This window comes from Giraffa tippelskirchi, chromosome 12 (genome assembly GCF_054371585.1).
Source record: "Giraffa tippelskirchi isolate mGirTip1 chromosome 12, T2T-mGirTip1v1.2.pri, whole genome shotgun sequence".
NCBI classification, from domain to species: domain Eukaryota; kingdom Metazoa; phylum Chordata; class Mammalia; order Artiodactyla; family Giraffidae; genus Giraffa; species Giraffa tippelskirchi.
In genome coordinates this window covers 53,895,323-53,913,790 of record NC_137286.1, presented here as the reverse complement: position 1 = coordinate 53,913,790, position 18,468 = coordinate 53,895,323, and the positions used below count along the sequence as shown (strand labels likewise).

At 39.2% G+C, this 18,468-nt stretch overlaps 1 protein-coding gene and 1 non-coding gene across 11 annotated transcripts in view; one reads left to right on the top strand and one right to left on the bottom strand.

Annotated features, from left to right (window-relative positions):
• Positions 1 to 18,468, bottom strand: part of MCTP2 (multiple C2 and transmembrane domain containing 2) — a 255,126-nt gene that overhangs the window by 49,411 nt on the left and 187,247 nt on the right. The window lies entirely within an intron of this gene.
• Positions 3,567 to 3,639, top strand: TRNAR-CCU (transfer RNA arginine (anticodon CCU)). The gene has a single exon. It is a non-coding gene; the product is annotated as a tRNA-Arg (tRNA).

Here is an 18,468-nt window from a genome sequence, read left to right as displayed (position 1 = left end):
TTCTACTGGAGGGAATATTTCACAACTAATTTTATAAAGTCAGTTTTACCCTGATATGAAACCCTGACAAAGCTATTATGACAAAATAAATTATAGGCAAATATGCAACAGGAACAAAGATGCAAGAATCCTTAAGAAAATAATAACAAATCAAATCAAGAAATACATAAAAAACATATACTATAGTGTAACCAAGGAGAATATGGCCCAAAAATGTATGATTAATTTCACATTAAAAACAGCCATAATCCACCATATTGACAGAATAAAGGAGAAAAAACATTCAATTATTTCAATTGATATGGAAAAAAAAATTGACAAAAAACTCAACACTACTAACAAACAATGAATACAATAAAAATTACCTTGATATGATAAAGGACACTTAATAAAACTCTTATAGTTACTATATTTGATCATATTTGGCAACAGTTTGTTGTATATAAATTATGCTTTGAGAAGCTGATTTTTAAAAAAATACATACTAAGAAGAAAACACTTAGGCATGCAGCCATATTGATATGTCTCAAAAACACCCTGAGTGAAAGAAGTCTTATACAAAAAAGAGCACAAACTATATAATTCCATTTAGATGAAGTTATAGAACAGACAAAATGATTCTATGATGAGGATAACTGCACCATCTCCTTCTAAAATTAGGAACAAGGCAAGGGTATCTGCTCTCACTACTCCTATTCAGTAACTGAATTATATGTTCTAGCCATTGTAATAAAGGAAAATATATGAAGTAAAAGGCATAAGTATCAGAAAGGATAAAAGCAAAACTGTCACTTTTTATAGATGACCTGATTTTTACATAGAAAATTTTATGGAATCTACAAAGCAAATGCTAAAAATAACAATTAAATGTAGCAGTCAGAGAGTATAAAGTTACTTTTAAAAAATCAATTCTATTTTTAATACCAGAAGCAAAAATCTGAAAAATAAAATTTAAGATTTTTCATTTACAGTAGAATCAAAAATCCATAAAATACAAGGAAATAAAATATACAAAATGAGAGCAAGACCACTACACTGGAAATTATAAAGTATTACTGAGGAACATTATAGGATACCTAAAGAAATGCATAGAAATGCCACTAGATCACGGATTTTAAGACTCAATATTGTTAGATAGTTCTCCACAAATTGATCCACAGAAGCAAGCAATCCCAATTTTGTAGAAATTGGCAAGCTGATTCTGAATATTATATATGGGAATATTAAATGACAGAATAGTCAAAGCAATTTTAAAAAATAAAGCTTACCTAATAGAGTTTATTATAAAGTGATACAGTAATGGAACAGAAAATACAATCAACATATATCAATATCTAACTAACTGATTTCTAAAAACACTGCCAATTCAAAAAGACACATGTACCCCAATGTCCCCAATGTTCACTGTAGCACTGTTTACAACAACCAGGACATGGAAGCTACCTAAATGTCTATCAACAGAGGAATGGACAAAGAAGATGTACATATATACAATGGAGTACAACTCAGTCATAAACAGAAGCAAAACTGGGTCATTTATAGTGATGTGTATGAACCTAGAGTCTGTCATACAGAGTGAAGTAAGTCAGAAAAAGAAAAACAGAGTGAGGTAAGTTAGAAAGAGAAAAACAAATATCGTATATTAATGCATATGTATGGAATCTAGAAAAATGGTACTGATGAACCTACCTGCAGAGCAGGAGAAAGAAGCAGATGTAGAGAATGGACTTGTGGACACACAAGAGGAAGGGGAGGTGGGATAAACTGAAAGAGTAGCACTGACATATATACACTACCGTGCATGCAAGAGATAGCCGGTGGGAAGCTGCTGTATACATAAGGGGCTCAGCTCAGGTCTCTGTGACGACCAGGGCGGGGGCAGGTGCGGGTGGGAGGTTCAAGAGGGAGGGGCTATATATGTATACATACAGCTGATTTACTTTGTTGTACAACAGAAATCAACACAAATTGTAAACCAATTACACTCTAGTAAAAAAATAAAAAAACATTGCCAAGGTAATTCAATGGGAGAAATGAGAGCCTTTTCAACAAATGGCCCTGGAATGACTGAATATATGTATGGAAAAAAAAATCACTATCCCTTACCACAGACAAAAATTAACTCTAACTAAATCATAATATCTAAAACTAAATACTAAAACTTCAAAACATCTAGGAAAAAATTACGAGAAAAACCTCTGGCATAAGGAAGGATAGGTCAAAGATTTCTTAGGGCACAAAGAGAAGAACAAAATAATGTAAATAAGTGGAAAAGTAACTATTAAAATTATTCTTCCCTTTTCTCTTCGGAAGGCACTGTTAAGAAATGAAAAAAGTCACAACATAGGAGAAAATATTTTATATACATGTACTGAAAGAGAACATGTATCTGGAATATATAAAGAATTACTATAACTTGGTACGAAAACACCTCAATAAAAATTGGCAAAATATTTGATTCTGATAGTGTCTCAAAAAGTTGTGCATACACCATTGTGATTCTGGAGTAATTCAAATGTCACTCTGGTACATCACAAGAACATACCATAAAGACACAGGGCAGAAGCACAGGTTTCATTCAGAAAGCTATTGCAATGATCCAGGTTAAAGTTAACTGCAGCTTAGAACCAGGCTGGTGGCAGTGCAGTTAGTGAAAAGTGGCCATGTAACTCTATTTAGAAAGTAGACCAAGAGGATTTTCAGACAATTTGAATGAGCATATAAAAATGGAATCATCAAGGATAATACTAAATTGTGGGGCTTGACAAACTGGAAGACTGGATGGGTTCATTAATGGAGATATAAGTCTGTGGGAAGAGCAGATTTGGAGAAGGGGAGTCTGAGGCACCTATTAGACAGCTGGGTGGAGACAAAGAGTAGACACTGGATAGAAGGTTTGGAGTTCAGACAAGAGGCTAAGGCCAGAGACATAAGTTTGCATATTATCAGCATCCAGATGGTGTTTAAAGGTTTCAGACTGGGTAATTTCAACAAGGAAATCATCATAGAGTGAAATGGCTCAGAAGTGTAGTGATCCCTAGAAAAATACAAATGTACGAGTTGGAGAAGATTAAAAGGAATCCGAAAAGGATGTTGAGGGGCAGTCAGAGCAAAAGAGACCATGTAGGAGACTGTGCTGTCCTAGGAAACCAGATAAACAAACATCTTTAAAGAGGAGGGCAAGAACAGGTGGCTCAGCTGGTAAAGAATCTGCCTGCAATGCAGGAGATCCGTGTTGGATCCCTGGCTCAGTAAGATCCCCTGGAGCAAGGCAGGCAACCCACTCCAGTATTCTTGCCTGGAGAATCCCATGGACAGAGGAGCCTGGGGGCTACAGTCCATGGGGTCACAAAGAGTTGCAACGAACACTTAGACACTTAACAATAAATTTCTAAATAAGACGGTCACTGGAAACTGGTCAGTGGTGATTTGAAATGAGTAGTTGACTACAGTGATAAAAACAAAAATCAGACAAAAGTAAGTTTAAGAAAGAACAGAGAATTGCAGACAGTGAGTAGAGACACCTGTATGAAAGAGGTTGTTATGAAGAAGAGCAGAGAGGGACTTCCCTAGTGGTCCAGTGGCTAAGACTCTGCACTCCTAATGCAGGGGGCCTGGGTTCAATTCCTGGTCAGGGAACTAGATCCCAAATGCTGAAACTAAAGATCCCGCTTGCTACACCTATGAGATCGTGCATGCTGTACCTAAAAAAATAGATCATGCATGCCACAACAAAGATCAACAACAATACCGCATGCTACAACTAAGAGGGAGCACAGTCTAATAAATAAGAGCAGAGAAACAGGGTGAAAGAGGATGTAGCAAGGACCAGGGGAGAGAGGGAGAAAGAAAAATGATGGTGTAGGAGACAGAAGAAGAGTTGGAACAACATTTTTGAATCACTGGGTAGGGATGTGATCCAGTATGTGGATGGAGAGTTGGTCACAGGAAGCAACAATTCAGTGATTCCCAGTTATAGGACAGAGAGCAGAAGATACAGGCACAGATGTTGGTAGGGGGATAGGTAGGCATGGCACAGGCAAGAGAGCAGTAAATGGGCACATGTGTCAACCATGGTCATGATCTGAGGGAGGACAGGGAGAAGGTATTAGAAAAGTAGGGCAGATGTTATGAAATAGTCAAGAAAAGAGGAGAGTGGCTCGAAGACATGTAATATAGATGTCAGGAGGTACTGGCTGTTTTCCTCTACACATGCTTATTGGAGGTTTTGCTAATCAAGTATAATGAAGGTAGAGAAGGCAAGGAGATTATTTTTAAAAGGGACCATGGAGGGCTTCTCTGGTGGCTCAATGATGAAGAATCCACCAGCCAATGCAGGGCGACACGAGTTTGATCCCTGATGTGGGACGATCCCATGTGCCTCGGAGCAACGAAGCCCATGTGCCGCAACTACTGAGCCTGGGCTCTAGAGCCCCGGAGGCGTCCACTACTGACCCATGTGCTGCAACTACTGAAGCCCGTGTGCCCTGGAGCGAGAGGAGCGTCCGCAACGCGAAGCCCACTCACCACAACTAGAGAGAGTGTCTGCTCTCTGCCACTAGAGAAAGCCTGCACAGACAATGAAGACCCAGCACAGCCAAAACACAAATACAATGGTTAACAAAATGGACCACGGAAACTGGGCTGCGTTTTTGCTGAGAAACAATGTGAAGTGGAGACGATTAAATTTAAACATGATGGCTGTTATTAACTAACAGGTTAAAAACAGAAGAGAACTAACTAACAGAAAAGAAAATTATTGGACTGAGAAATAATTTCAAAGAAGTTCTTCAGAATGTATAGGGCAGAAACAAAAATACAGATATATGAGTGGTCAAAGACATGGAAGATGTAAACAGCAAGGTCTAAGACAACAACTGATGGGTGTTGAAGGGGTAAAGAGTTAATGAGAGAACAGGGAAGAAATATATGAAGATAAAATGCCTGAGGATTTTCTAGAATGGTTGAAATATATCAAATACGAAGATCCAAATACACCTTTAGTAGGATAAATAAAGAGGCATTTGGGCTTAAAAACACCATGGTAGAACTGAAAAATACTTGGGGAAAAAAGTAGAAACACTGACAAGCAGCTAGAGAGAGAATACAATTCACTTGTGGAAAAAAAGTAATATGAGTGACTTTATATCTCAGTGCAACAAGCGAAACAGTAGAGTAGAATAACTTAACATATACACGCTTTCAGCTTTTCAATTCAAAAACTTGTACCTAGCAAATTGTCTTAAGAGTAAAGCAGAGACTTTTTCAGAAAAGCATGAACCAGCAGTGCTTATCACCTGAAGATTCACTCACGAAAGTACATATAATAGATTTATTTCAAAGACAAAGGAAAACCGTTTCTGGTATCAAAAGGCTGAATGTGAGAATGTATGTGCTCAAAAGCAATAGTAAACGTGCATACCAATCTAAATAAACATGGACTTATCAGAAAGGTCTAATTTAGGTGTGCTGAAACAATTTAAAATGGGGACAGCAAATGTCTGTAAACTGGGAAAGGTATGGGTTGATTTTAAAAAATTCTAAGAAATCCTTGTTGTTACGCCTGTATGTTAAGTAGACACGTAAACCAGCTTTTCAGTATGGAGCTGAGCTTTATCTCATTCTTTCTGCATAAAACAGTATCACCCACAAAAAACAAACGGAACCTCCTCCCCCCACCAAACAACTGTGAAAACTCAATAATCTACACAGACTCTGTTTGAAGATATTCGAGGGGAACAAAGGCATCCAGGATCTGAGGGGACACAATCAAGGGTAACAGACAAATGCAGTAAGGTACAGCTTAGTTTGCCACTGCTTTGACTTCTTTCGAGTTTTTGTTACATTTTATATTTGCCAATTCACTGTCTAAGACATAGCACACAGGAGCAGTTTAGAGCAGTTCAATCTTAATAATCTAGGGAGGTAAAAACTGGGGTGCAAAGGAACTATGGCAGCCAGAACTTGAGGAACAAAAGCAACAGCAGAGATTCAAGCCTGACATTTGAATGCATGTCTCCGTGAGAAATTTTCTGTTTCTAGCACGTGTGTTTAGGATGAAAAACTGAAGCCAAGCAGAAAATGAGAACCGAAAGTTTTTGGCAATCTCACTGAGTTGGGTAATAAAAACTGGAGGTTAAGGACTCTTAGAAAAGAAGGGGTCTAGTAAACACAACAGGATTTTATTAAGACTCCTGAAGGACTATGCACTAAGCAAAGGGATAAAACCAGAATAAACCAGTCCTCAAGATGCTTGAAATCCTATTTTGGATCATTTCAGTCCCTGATTGGATGATTTTGATTTGCTAGACCCTCATTCCCTTCTCTATATTCTCTTTGGTGGAAAATAACACATTCCATATCCTCTAAAGTGTTTAAATAGATTTTATCCAGTATTTGATTAAAAAAATAATTTACAATGGTCAGGATTAAAAAAGCAATGACCAAAAATGAAGAGAAAAACGGACAATGAGAACAAAAAGCTAATTTAGATGTCAGAGTTACCAGCTGTATATTTTAAAATAGCCATGATTAATATGTACGTATTTGTACCATAATTTGTAATATATATGGGCTTCCCTGGTGGCTCAGATGGTAAAGAATCCACCCGCAATGTGGGAGACCTGGGTTCAATCTCTGGATTGGGAAGATCCCCTGGAGGAGGGCATGGCAACCCACTCCAGTATTCTTGTCTGGAGAATCCCCACGGACAGAGAAGCCTGGTGGGTTACACAGTCCATAGTGTTGCAAAGAGTCAGACACGACTGAGTGACTAAGCACAGCATAGCACGTGCAATATATATAGATGGATATTCATATATGAATATATATACCATATTAATATATACATGAAAATGGATTTAAAAAACTATGGAGAATATCAGCAGAGAACTGGGATCTATAAAACAGAGTCCAATGGAAACCAAAAAAAATTTTTTTAAAAGATAAGTAAAACGAAGACCTTGCTAAATGAATTTAATAGAGCAGGAAAGAGAGCATTTGTGATTTGGAGTATTAGTAGAAAATACCTATACTTAAAGCAGATATAAATGTGATAATAAAATATAGCAAAAAAGATATATGGCACTTTTATAAAGGCTTAATTTATACGTAAAAACTTGAGAGTCCAGAAAAAGAGAGATAAGAGAGAAATGGAAAAAAGCTATAAATGATATTGAATGAGAATTTCTAAAAATCTAACATATAAGCTGTGAAGTTGCAGATTTAAAGAACCTCAAATAAGATGAAGGGGGGAAAAAATCACATGTAGGCAGTTCATAGTAAAACTGCACATAATTCATGATCAAAAGAAAGTGGAAAGGCAGACAGTGTGATTTAAAAAAAAAAAAAAAATCACATTTACTCTGCAATGAACAACAATCTAAATGGCAACTGATTTTTTACCAGAAAAGATAACAGCCAATAGACAACTGAAAAGAATCTCTATAATATAGGATTTATCTGCTCCTTGAATGTTTAGAAAAACCTTGTCTCTAAAGTTTCTGGGACCTCTGTTTGGTTTTCTGGTGACATTAAACCACTGATTGAATTATTCAGTGGGTACAGGGCTATTCAAGTTCTTATTCTTTTTCAGTCATTTGGATACACTGCTCTGCAAGTTTCACCCCTTTCATATATGTTTCATCATTTTAAGCATAAAGCTTCATAATATCCTCTTTGTGTTTAATCTCTGCCTCATTTGAAATATCTCCCCTTCAATGCCTGCTGTTATTTATTTGTGTACTCTTTGTACATTGAAAACTCTCAGAAAAGAGTAACTTGTTTTGTTAGTTTTTCAGAGACAGCTTTTAATTGTTATTCCTTATATTTTATTTTAGCCGTACAGATCTTAGTTCCTCAATCAGGGACTGAACCTGTGCCCACTGCAGTGGAAGTATGGTCTCTTAACCACTGGACTGCCAGGAAAGTCTCTGCTATTCTTTTTCATTTTTACACATATATTCTACTTCAGTGATTTTCCTCTTATTTTTACTTCTAGTTAATTTGGCTTCCTTCTGCTGTTTTTTTTAATGGTATGATTTTGAAAGCTAACTCAATAATTGTGATTCTGATTTAATTTTCCATATTGGTTTGGTCTTGTTCTTTGTTTCTATGAAACACAACATGTCAATTCTATTATGTGGACAAGCAAAATATCAAGAAGAGCCTAGGCATTCTTGAGGATGAAAAACAAATTGGGAAGGACAATGTTAAATTCAAATGATGCTTGTGTAACCTGTAATTGGTACAGGTATAGACAAGAGACTAATGAATGGAACGGACACGTCCACCTATATAAGGTAACCTGATTTATGATCTTGTGGAATTGTAGATCTCCGAGGAAAAGTAGAATATTTAAGAAGTGGTACTGGATCAGTTGGTATCCAGAATACAAAAATGAAATCTACTTACCAGTAGATTTTAAAATTTAACATAAAAAGTAAAACCATAAATAACATAAAGCACATCTTAATGACTTTTAGGCTGGGAACAATCCCTCAGTAATAACATAAAATCCCCAAGCCATATCAAAAATAATTAATAAATTTGACATTAAATATAAGAATTTTGTTTATCAAAATATACAGTGGGAAAAATAAGCCACAAAATTGGAGAAGATATTTCTACTACAATTTCTATCTAGATTACATTAAACACCTCTACAAATCAATAAAAAAGGTATGGAGGGGAGAAAATTAGGCAAAAGGAGAAAAAAGTCCCCAAACTTATAAATATTATTAGTAATAAAGGAAATGGGAATTAAAATCACACCAAAGTGCAACTTAACTCATCGGACTGACGTGATTTTGAAGTTATAGCATGTTAAGAATTTTCTAAGATGCAGAACATTGATAACTTTTATTGGATGCTGATGGTTCAGTAACCTGGGAAATGGCTGCTGCTGCTGCTGCTGCTGCTGCTGCTGCTAAGTCGCTTCAGTCGTGTCCGACTCTGCGACCCCATGGACGGCAGCCCACCAGGCTCCCCGTTCCTGGGATTCTCCAGGCAAGAACACTTGAGTGGGTTGCCATTTCCTTCTCCAAAGCATGAAAGTGAAAAGTGAAAGTGAAGTCGCTCAGTCGTGCCCGACTCTTAGCGACCCGATGGACTGCAGCCTACCAGGCTCTTCCGTCCATGGGATTTTCCAGGCAAGAGTACTGGAGTGGGTTGTTGGCATCAACTAATTAAGCAGAATGCATGTATCAGATAATATGCATATTCATTCCTAAGTATAAACTTGGGAGTAGCCGGTTTCAAACTCTAGCCTGCAGGAAAAATGCCAGAGGACTGGTGTAGACAGAATCAATCTCTGGACTCCACCCCAAGTTCCTGGTTCAGCAGGTTTGGGGTGGGGCCCCAGAAATTCACTTCAGCAAACTTCCTAGGTGATGCTGACTCTGCCCTCCAGGCACCACACACTGGGAGTCTCTGCTCTGAACCCTGGCACATGTCCACCAGACGAAATGTCCAATGTTTACAAAAACACTTTTCATAACAGCCAAAAATACTATCAACCAATGAATCAAAACCCCCATCCAAGCCTGCAACCAATTCAAATGTGCTTCTAGAGTAGAATGGGTAAATAACTTATGTATCAAGTTAAAGATCATACAGAATGAAGATATTTGAAGGTCACATATTGACCACATGGATGCAGGTCAAAAAGTGCGTGAATTGATTTGCAAGTCACAGAGAAAGACCTACATGATTACATGTAGGTCTAAAAGTATTACATGATTCCTTTATAAAATCTCAAAAAAGCAGACAAAATTGAATTACACTGTTCAAAGATAGACGCAAAGGTGGTAAAACCACAATGAGTAAATCACACAACATTCAGTGTCACTATTACTTCTGGGGATAAAGGAAGAAGGATTCAGTAGTAAAGAGGCAGAGGCTGATTCTAAAGTATGAAGAGGCAGACTTCTAAAGCAGTAAGAGTTTTCATTTTTTAAGCTGGGTGAAAGCAAACAAGGGGGCTTCCTGGGTGGCACAGTGGTAAAGATGCAAGAGATATGGGGTCAGGAAGATCCTCTGGACTAGGAAATGGCAACCCACTCCAGTACTCTTGCCTGGAGCATCCCATGGACAGAGGAGTCTGGCAGCTACAGTCCATGGGGTCACAAGAGTCAGACATGACTGAGTGACTAAGCTCTGTCCAGGGTTACAGATCCAGGTCCCCACAAGGGTCGGGTAAACATAAAGTACAGGAAGCCCGGGTGTCGGACCAGAAGGAGTGGCGGCGACCAGGGTACACTCAGACTGCAACTGTTTTCCAACTACAGCTGTTTTCATGTGAGATTAGGATTAGGTTTGATGTTACCCAGTACTCTTATTTTTTCAAAAACTCAAGATAGAAGTGAACTACTAATGCATGCAACTTGGACGGATCTGAAAGCCATTATAATGAGTGGGAAAAAATGCATCTGCAAAGGTTACCTAATATAAGACCCCTTCTGTATGACAGTCGAGAAGTCACAAAATTATGGTGATGATGATCAGTAAGGGGTTGCCAGGGCTACAGCTGGGCGTGTGTGATCATTAAGGGGTAATACAAATGAGCTTTTCACGATGATAGAACTTTCCTAGAGACACAGGGTACAAGGCACTGAGAAGGAAAACATAGGCCAGTTTGTGGAAAGACCTGTATGTCTTTCCACATACAGTAAGTTGAAGATGTGATCCTAAACTAAATGGGAATTCATTAATAGATTTTTAAAGAGAATAATAAGACCAGATATTTAACTAGATAGTTCTAGTAGCAAAGTACCCTTAATTATGGAAATGTGTATGTGTGTGCCATGTCCTCAGTCGTGTCTGACTCTTTGCGACCCCATGAACTATAAGCCTGCCAAGTTTCTCTCTCCATGGAATTTTCCAGGCAAGAATACTGGAGTGGGTTGCCATTTCCTCCTGCAGGGGACATTCCTGAACCAGGGATTGAACCTGGGTCTCCCGTATCTCCTGCACTACAGGAGGATTCTTTATCCACTGGGCCATCAGGGTAACACTGATGGGAATGGGGTAAGGAAATGAGAATCAGAAAAATTCTATAAAGAAACAGAAATGGCCAAGGCATATGGGCAAAATCACTTTTCTGGGATGCTGAAGGATGTTCTACAGAGAATACTGACTTTTGTTGGTTCTTTAAACATGGATTCCCTCGTGGCTCAGCTGTAAAGAATTTGCCTGCAATGCAGGAGACCTGGGTTCGATCCCTGGGTTGGGAAGATCCCCTGGAGAAGGGAAAGTATCCAGTCCATGGGGTCATGAAGAGTCGGACACAACTGAGCCACTTTCTCTTTCACTTTTAAACATGGATTAGACTTTGATTCCGGAGAAGGCAATGGCACCCCACTCCAGTACTCTTGCCTGGAAAATCCCATGGACGGCGGAGCCTGATAGGCTGCAGTCCATGGGGTCGCTAAGAGTCGGACATGACTGAGCGACTTCACTTTTACTTTTCCCTTTCATGCACTGGAGAAGGAAATGGCAACCCACTCCAGTGTTCTTGCCTGGAGAATCCCAGGGATGGCGGAGCCTGGTGGGCTGCCATCTATGGGGTCGCACAGAGTCGGACACGACTGACGCGACTTAGCAGCAGCAGCAGCAGCAGACTTTGATTCACTGCAGGGAATCAAGTATGGAAAAGCCATGGATCTTATGCCTAGTAACATTCAGTCACTTACCAGGAATTACTTCTGAGTCCTAGACAAACCTTCAAGTCACCCCTTGTCCCCTTAGCCCATCTATTCCTCTCTCTGCTGGGGTTCTGATACCCAAGATCTGATGTGTGGAGAGGGACACAGCTTCCTGCTAGAGGTCTGACCCCACCCTCCCACCCCACCCCAACACCACCAGCTATTCACTATCAGCCACAGGAGAACAGATTGAGCAAGTCATAAATACCAGCAATCTTTCAAGTTACTAATCACATGTGACTTCCATATATTTGTAACTACAGTCCTCCCAGCCAATCTCAGATTAAAATCCCATAATATATAAACTCTTCCCCCCCTCCTCCCAAACATATACTAAATTAATGTCTATGCAAGGAACCAGTACTTGCTCCAGAAACCCTTATCTACAAGAAAGCAACATGAATAGAAGACAGTCATACCAGGTTGTGATAGGCAGAATAATGGTACCCCAAAGATGTCCACGTCCTATTCCCCAGATCCTGTGACTATGTTACACTGCAAAGGGGAATAAAGATTATTGATGGAGTTAAGGCTGCTGATTATCTGACATTAACACAGGGATATCATCATGAATTATTTGGTTGAGTCTAATATAACCAGAGGAGAAGGCAATGGCACTCCACTCCAGTACTCTTGCCTGGAAAATCCCATGGAAGGAGGAGCCTGGTAGGCTGCAGTCCATGGGGTCGCTAAGAGTCTGACACGACTGAGCGACTTCACTTTCACTTTTCACTTTCATGCATTGGAGAAGGAAATGGCAACCCACTCAAGTGTTCTTGCCTGGAGAATCCCAGGGATGGGGGAGCCTGGTGGGCTGCCGTCTATGGGGTCGCACAGAGTCGGACACGACTGTAGCGATTTAGCAGCAGCAATATAATCAGAGAGTCTTTAAAATTGGAAGATGGAGGCAGAAAAGGAAATTCAGGAAACAACATGAGGGCAGAAGAGAGGTCAGAGTGATGCCATGTAAGGACTCAAGCTTGTGCCCTTGCTGCATCTAATGATGGGAGAAGGTGCCATGAGCCAAGGGCAGCCTCTAGAAGCTGGAAAAGCAAAGGGAACATATTCTTCCCAGAATGGAACACAGCCTTTCCAACATTTGATTTTAGTGCAGTGAGATGATGTAGGTTTCTGACCTCCAGAAGGGTAAGATCATCAATTTGTGTTGTCTTAAGCCACTCATGTGTAGGGTAACTTGTAGCAGTAGAAAACTAATAAAGTAGTAAAATGTAAAAGATGTGAACACATCTAGGGAAATTATGACAGACTGACCAGAAAAACAAGTCTACATCTTTGGAAGGAAGCAGTGGTCTAGGAGAGAATTTGTTCTTCCCAGTCTATTCTCCACCTAGAAAAAGGTAAGGAGAAGATAGCACCAACTAAAGAAGAACAACTTTGGCAAATCTCAACGTGCACTGGGTCCAGAACCAAAATGTCCTTTCCTGCTCAGCCCCTCAGTTTTCTCCTCTGCCCTCTAACAAAACCTTTGTATTTCAACCTGGGCTTCTATGTCACGCTCAGGTTACCATAATACACACAGGTGGTGGTTATGGTTTAGTCACTAAGTCGTGTCTGACCCTTGGGACCCTATGGGACTGTAGCCCACTACACTCCTCTGGCCATGGGATTTCCCAGGCAAAAACACTGGAGTGGGTTGTCAAGCCCTTCTTCAGGGGATCTTTCTGACTAAGGGATCAAACTTGCGTCTCCCACATTGCAGGCAGATTCTTCACTGCTGTGTCCCCAGGGAAGCCCAACACACCAAGAAAGTTTACCAAATCAACATTGATTAACTGCCTATTTTCTTGGGCATTGGAATATACCATTTCTGGTGCTTGCTTGGTATTGTCTTTATTTCTACAAGACATGCAAAGATCTGGTCAGTTCACTGGGAGAAAAAATCAAACTGGGTGTCTTACCTTGTCTAATCTTAGTGACAAAACTCCATCAATTAACTCTAGTTTTGAGTAAGAATAATCACAAGGGGCAGTTTATTCTCAATACTTTTGTAGAAAGGTATCTGTATTATGTGTTTCTTGCTTTTATTATCCTCTGTAACTGTTTAAATAAACAATGCATGTAATTTTCAAACTGCCAATGTCACAATTACATTAACTGAATATTTCTATGAAGAATGTAACATATTCCATTCTGATTTAAGAGGATGTCTCTACATAGAAAGCCCACATAGTACTAATACTAAACATGAATTAAAGACTTTTAGACTGTATTTTTTCTAGATAGAGAGTTTTTGTTAACATTCATTTTCCCCTTTTGATTGTGCAATGGGGTTTTTTTGAAAACACGAAAAAAAATTATTCTAAATTGCATCCATGCACACGTTTCTTACTAAATACATCAACTTTTCCCTCTTTTAAATATAAAGTATTTATAAAAATCCCATCATGTTACTGGCTACTCTACACTTTACATTTCTTGATGATTCTACATATATGGGAACAAGTCAAACAAGCACCCATAACCTAATAAAAATCCCCACACCACTTACAAAGGCTAAACAACTAGTTTTAAAAGTAGAAAAGCACTAAGTTAAATGAAAGGAAAAAATACATGTAATGTGCTGTAACTATTGGCTTTTTCCCCTAGAATGATAATTTCATAATGATCATAATATCTAGAACCAGATAACAAATTTCTCATTATGCGTTTTTGCCAAAGCTGGTAATTGAGCAGTGGTAAGTCTGATTTTGGTAAATACGTCTTTCAAAGCCATCAGCAAGATATCTGCTCTGATTAAATGGAGGGAGGAAAAAAATCCTCACACATTTATTTATTCCCCATAAATCTGGGCATCTCAAGGAGGTCAAGAAAAAATTATATTAAATGTACTGATAAGTGTCTCACTCATTTCAGAGGCATAATTATTGACACCGTGGGCACCCTCGGTGGGAGAGTCCACTGGGGCTCTAATTGTACTCTAAGTGGACAAAGCATTCTCTAAAAGTGCTCGCCGACTTTGCTCACATGAACATCAAGCTGTAATTGTGACTAAAAACTTCAACTGAACATGAAGACTTACTCCTTCATATTCATAGAAAGATTGGATCAGAATGAATACAGGAAAACTGCTCCAGGTAATAAAGCAAGTGTATCTAATTAGCATTAGCACAGTGATGGAATAAAGCAGTTCACTGTATTAAGTTCCTCCACTTGCAGCTTTATTTCTGGCACTAAAATGAATCAGGGTTGCAATACATTCACATTAAGCCTGCAATAGCTCTGTACGTGTTCAATGTGCTTAAAATAGACTAAGGTGCCTTAATTCGGAAAGCCTCCAACAGGGATTAGTGAGCGATGCTCTTTATAGCAAAGGACAGTTCCTTTAGGGAATGGAATAAGAATGTCTTGGATGGTCTCCCATTACTCGGATCAACTACCTATTTGCTTAATCAAAAAGAAAATTGTGCTTGTTTCAGAGCCACTAACAATAAAAAGGATGCCAAGTTTGGATCTTCCTTTCCCTTAAAAATGCTCTCAGGAGTCCTGAGTTTATTTTAATCCAAGCAGACTTCTGGCAACACTAGGCATCACTATAAACTGGGAAGAAACCTAAAATATGGTCTTTCAGCATGTATGTCCACACACACACACACTCAAACATACACACACCCTCAAACATACACACACCCTCAAACATACACACACACCCTCATACATACACACACACACCCATACATACACACACACCATTCACACTCAAACAAGCTTCTGCCCACCAAAACAATAGCTCAAATCAAAGCCCAGCTAGTACAAATTCAATTTTTGGCCTCTTACGTTTAAAATCTGTTGCATCATGTAAGCAAATGTGCCCAAAACAAGCACCAATATTCCTAAAACAAGCATGATCCTATTTAAGGATGCCGTGTGAATGTTAGTCTTTTTCCTTTCAAACAAAAAATAGTAAGTTTGATGGCACAAATAGAAAATAAAAGTCTTCCTCAGCTTTTTCAGGATCAGATCCATTTAAGCGCAGAGCGAAACTATTTTAAACGTCCCTTTAAAATCCAAGAGGCAGATGTTCAGGTAAAAGCGAAGCCAGGAGATTGTTTATTTTAATAAAGCTATTATATGCGCCGCTCCAAATTAGGAGTGGCATTGAGGCTAGGGCATGTCTAAACCATCACCACCTGTTTGCCCTGAAAAATCAATTAAAGTCACACTTTCACAGCACAGCCTTTCTAACCAATAAAACTTAGACAGCTTCATCATGAGACTTGAGTCGCTCAGAGGGAATGTACTTGAAACCTGAACCCTTAGTCTTACATTCCAGCCCTGCTTGCTTTCATATAAACCAACCACAGTAAAGCTAGCCTTCAGGGCCAGTGGGAGAAATCAGACGGAGAAAGGGACGGAAACAGGAGAGAAGAGAGAGACTCTGACTCCCATTGGTTTCATGCTGAGCATCACACCTCCTTTTGGTGAATTCAGTAATTTCTTCAAAGGCTCTTCCCTCCCACCATTTTCTTTTTTTTTTCCTCCTTCAAAACAGAATCCTGGGCTACATTTTCTGTGCAAGAAAAGAGATCCAACTTTGCAAGTTGAAAGCAAGGGCAGGAAAGCCATCCCAAGTGTTTTAGTAATTAAACGAATATGCATAATGAACCATATGCCCAAAGGGCCTGTTCTTCATGTGGGCCAGATTTTTGTTTGAATTTTTAATTTTTATATACAGATGAAACATTCAGTGTAATCTACCAACAGTGCGAGGGAACATACAAGAAGAAGAAGTGCGAGGGACAGTCCATGTAGGAGCAGGCACGGGAGACCCGGGAGAAATTCTCTCCTGAAGGTATTGATTCGAATGCTGTTTTCCCCCCTCGAGCAATAGTTCTCGTCATCTGCTTGGAGGCTTCAGGAGACGCATGTAACGCATACACTGACAGCTTTACACAATATGAGTAAAATACAGTGCCGTCAGCTGAAAAGTGTGAAAGTCCCGTGGGACAAACAAGGATTTCTTAAAAAAAAAAAAAAAAATTCGTCTACAGCCATCATTCAGACTCCCATCTCGATTTACAGGGAATCCTCCCAAGTCTCTTTTGGAAGCAACATAAATATTATATTGCAGGCTCTAGGCCACATATATTAGCAATCTGAACTGATCTAAGGGGAATTCTTATCTCTCAATGATGCAACTGCACATAGAGGGCACAAAATGCTCAGCGTGAAATGCAAGCTTGCCTTCCCCACTCCTCAAGCAAGGCTGACTATGAATTTAAGGAGTGCAATATGGTGCCTGCAACATACAGAGCCCTACGATTTCCTGCACTCCCATCATGGGAGAATTGGTAAAAGCTTCCTTTAAGCTTTTCGGTGTCATTTAGAAACTGCTGAGTTAAAATCAAAGCAATGTAAAAGATACACAGTCCGATAAAATTATGATCTCAGCTTTCGGACACCACACAAGAATAAGGAAGCATTCTTTAATGCAGAAAGGTGAGGTTTTTAAAAATATGTTTGCACAACATATGAAATTTACAATGATGTTCTGGACAAAGTTATCAGGTCTACGTGTGGGTCAGTCTTGTATGTGCCTAATTCAAGATAAATAGTTCAGAATTGAGTGTGTGTGTGTGTGTGTTGGTGGGAGAAGCAGCAGAAAGGAAATGCTGAAGTCCACTATTCTTTACATCTGTCTTTACCGGAAATAACTTCAATGCAAAATGCCACACTGGCCCTTATGGCATTGAGAAAAGATTATGAAAACAAATCTGATCAAAAGTCAAAGTGAAGCCTTGGACTTCTTTCAGCCCCCCTTTTCTGAACACGGATATGCTGTCGTTTTCACAATGTAAACACCAGCGATGGAATGCAAAGCATTTAAAGAGCAAGTCATAATGGAGCTGTAAATAACATCTCTCATTGCTTTCACTCTTAATTCAGAGTTTATGTCTTTGACACTGGCGAGGCTACTTGATCTAGTGGTCTCAGTGGAAAGACAGATAAACTTCATCTGCAGGCAGAAGAAAAAAACTGACAAGGAGCATCACCTTTCCTGACTGTTTAAATCCTTTAAGGAAGTGTTGGAGCAATTAGAGAGGGAGTGTAATCTTTGCAGAGTGCATTAACACTCTCAGACCTCCCAGACAATAGATCAGGACTCAGACACATAATGCTTCCCTAAGGCTTTATAGCCAGTATATTTGATCTCTTAGTCACTGCGTGTGTGTGTGTGACTATAGGTATCATCCACGTAGAAAGCATTATTCATTAGCACTACTGTCCACTGCCTCCAACAATGGAAGGTAATCAAGCAAAAAGCAGGAAAATCATAATCCATAGTAGTATTTCCTGCATCTTTAAGATGGGGGTGTGTGTGGTTTGAGGGTGAGTCTAGACTTCTGGAAAATCATCTTTCACCATTCTCTTATTTTTTCTTAAGCTACAGAGTTCATTCTGTAAACGTGAATTTGTTTTATATGGATGTGTGTGTGTGTGTGTGTGTGTGGCAGGGGATGACCTCCAAAGCATCGGATGCTCTTTGTCTATAATATGAACTTCAGAATAGATTCGTTGAGAAAAACACGTGTGTGATAAACAACACTGTAATATGCAAAAGAAAGCAAAGGGAGGAAGTCAAATAAACTCCTTGCACTGAAAGCTTTTAAATCTTCATCTATCCTGCAGGTTACACGGCAGGGCACACTGGTAAGGCAGTAACCTATTTCCTGACGAACACATCCTGTTGCAACTGCTAATCTCACAGTAGAAGCTTGGCTTTTACCATTTATTATAAACATTTTCA